Genomic DNA, 3,503 nt, shown 5'->3' on the forward strand with positions numbered 1-3,503 from the left:
ACTGCCTTGTTAGAGGTGGATGAACTATCCTGCTGGCAAATCCTGTGTAATTCTCGTTTTTCATTTAGCAGCTTCTGAATTTCCCCATCATTTTCATCAAATCAGTCTTGGTGTTCTGACCCAGATGAGCAAATGCAGTGCTGTACCAAAACTGACATATTCATTGCCATACCAAACTACCAAAAAAATTATTTTATAGAATTAGAAAAAGTAATAACAAAATTCATCTGAAGAAATGAAAGGTCAAGAATTAGGCCTCTATGCCACTTCCTGGCTATTTCTATCTCCCGCAATTATGCACATACCTCTGACCTCTTTAATCCCTTTCCCAACTCCCTTCTTTGTGTTATCTCCCTCCATTAGAATATAAGTTCCTTGACAGTATAGTGGTCATGACTGCCTGTATCTGTTTTCCCTAAACTTAGTATAATGCCAGGATGTAGTAAACACTTAGCTAATTATCTACCTTATATCCACAAGTCAGAGGAGAAAGGAAATGTGTTGTTGTTCTGTCATCTCAGTTGTTTGACAGCTTGTGATCACCTTGGAGTTTTCATGGCAAAGACACTGGAATGGTTTGCATTTCCTTCTCCAAATCATTTTACAGATGAGGAAACTGAGGTAAACAGGGTTAAGTGACTTGCCCATGGTCATACAGAGATTAAGCATCTCAGGTCAGACTTGAACTCTTGACTCTGGGTTCCATGCTCTATCCACTAAGTCACCAAGCTGTCCAAGAAAGGGGATACTTTTCCCACATTTATGGATAGGAGAAAAAATGTTGACCAAACAAGGGACAGAGATGATAATCCAATCACAGTATCAGAGTTAGAGCTGGAGGGGACCTTGGAGTCTATTAAGTGTGACTTGAGAGTCAAACCTTTTCATTTTGCAGATGAGGACACTGAGGTACAAGAGGTTAGAGAGGTTAAGTGACTTGCTTATTTTATCTAGGGATTCTTCAGTTATGTCCAACTCTTCGTGACCCCTTTTGGAGTTTTCTTGGCAAAGAAACTAGAGTGGTTTGCCATTTCCTTCTCCAGTTCATTTTATAAATGAAGAAACGGAGGCAAACAGGGTGAAGTGACTTGCTCATAATTCAATAGAAAGAAACCTCTTGGAGACTAATGATTACTTCATTTTTTGCATCTATATCCCTTGCACCTATAACAGTGCTTGGCACATAGTAGGTGCTTAATAAATGTTCTTTGAATTGTTCAGTTGCTTAGGGGTCACACAGCTAGCAAAAGTCTATTTCTTTCTGTTCTGTGTTGCCCTAGCTACTACCCTACTTTGTCTCCTTAATCATAACATATGAAATAGACAAATTTATTTACATAAAATTGAAAAGTTTTTGCACAAACAATATCAGTGGAGATAGAATTAAAATGGAACTAGTTAACTGGGAATAATCTTGGTAGCAAATTTCTCTGATAAAGGTCTGATATCCAAGATTTTTAGGGATTTGATAAAAACATATAAGAGCAAGAACCATTTCCTTAACAAGGAATAAAAAGAGGCAGTTTTAAAGAGAAGAAATATAAAGGAACAATATGCACATGAAAAGGTACTCAAAATCACTAATAATGAGAGAAATACAAATTATAACAACCTCTACTTTCACACCCATCAGATTGGTAAGGAGGCTGCCAGGTGATATAATGAGTAAAGTCCTGGATTTGAAGTTAAGAAGACCTGAGGGCAGAGCTGGCCTCAGATACTGACTAGCTGTGTAACTTTGGGAAAGTCACTTAACTGCTGCCAGCCTCAGTTTCCTTATCTGTAAAATGAGGATAATAATAGCACCCACCTCACAGGGTCATTGTGAGAATCAAACGAGATAACATGTATATAGCATTTTGCAAACCTTAAGCACTATAAAAATGTTAACTATTATTAAGGGCTGGAGAGGTGGTGGGAAAACATGCCCACTAAGGTACTGTTGGGGGAACTGTGAATTTGTCCAACCACTTTGGAGCATAACCAAGAAGTCACTATATTGTGTACATCCTCTGATCAAGCAATGGCAATACTAGGCATATACCCCAAAGAGGTCAAAGACAGAGGGAAAGAGAATATACCTACAAGAATATTATAGTGACACTTCTTTGTTGTAATGAAGAATTAATTGAAAACAAAATGGGTGCTTATCATTAGGTAATGGCTGAATAAAATAGGATAAAAGAATCTAAGAATTCAATGGTATTAGAAACACCTTCTTTGTAACATATGGTCTAGAATGTTGCCTAGAGCAGGAGTATCAACCATGCAGGCAGCCTTGGGGCCATATGCAGCCTACAACACTACCAAGAGAGCCCCAATATGATTGAAAATAATTAAGAAATATTTAACAAAACAAATAAAAATACAATAAAACATAGATAACATGAATATATGGTTTTCTAAGTCAACATACAATCTTCATAGATCCTTGTAAAAGGTTCAGTGGCCCATCTCTATGTGAGTTTGATGCCATTGACCTAAATCACTAACAGGTTAAGTGAATTGTCTAGAAACACACAGAAAATAGATGTGAAAGGCAAGTATCCCCCTTCTGAACCGTGTCTTTCTGATTTCAAGGTCAGATCTCTATCTATGTTTCTTTTCTTATGAATATAATGGAGTGTGTGTGTGTGAGTGTGTGTGTGTCTTACAGCACATATATTTCATAACAAATGACAAAAATGGCTAATTCAGAGAAACCTAGGAAGACTTGTATGAACTGATATAGAGTGAAGCAAGCTGGACCAAGAAAATAACTTATGCCATAATTTCAATGACATAAAGAATTTTGAAAGACCTCAATAAAATGACTAACCCCAGCTCCAGAAGGCTGATAAAGAAGTATGCTTTCCATTTCTTGGCAGAGAGGCAATGGACTACAGGTGCAAAACGAGACATGCATTTTCAGACACAGTAAATATATGTTTGTTTTGCTTGACTATATATATATGTATATATATGTTATGAGGGAGGTTTTTTTTTGGAAGGGAGAGAGTTATAATAGGGAAGGTAGGTGCTTAGTAATAATGATACAAAAGAGAAGAACATCAATAAAACATTTCAAAACATAGGAGAGGGCAGAAGAAAATTCAGAAGCACAAACAGTCTAGTGGGGAAGTGTTGATGCTACTGTATTCAATATAATTTGAACATAAAAAATTAACTGTATCTAATAAGAGAGATTCATGGTGTCATTCACAATTTTTTCCTGTTTTTTGCAAGTGAAATGTTCACATTGGTTAATGCTTATTAAATTCATAATAAAAAAAAGTTTAAATCTACTTAGGCAGTATGTGAAGAATAAACAGAAGAGGGAAAAGACTGAACACGTTTCCATTCCATTCCACACTGTGTAACCTGGGACAAATCCTTTCACCTTTATAGGCTCTAGTTTTCTCCTCTGTAAAATGAGGGAATTGAAATAGATGACTTCCACAGTTCCTTCCCACTTCATATTTATAATCATATGATCCCATATACATTTATCAAGCATCTACTAT

The sequence above is a fragment of the Notamacropus eugenii genome, chromosome 1 (assembly GCF_028372415.1).
Source record: "Notamacropus eugenii isolate mMacEug1 chromosome 1, mMacEug1.pri_v2, whole genome shotgun sequence".
Lineage (NCBI taxonomy): Eukaryota > Metazoa > Chordata > Mammalia > Diprotodontia > Macropodidae > Notamacropus > Notamacropus eugenii.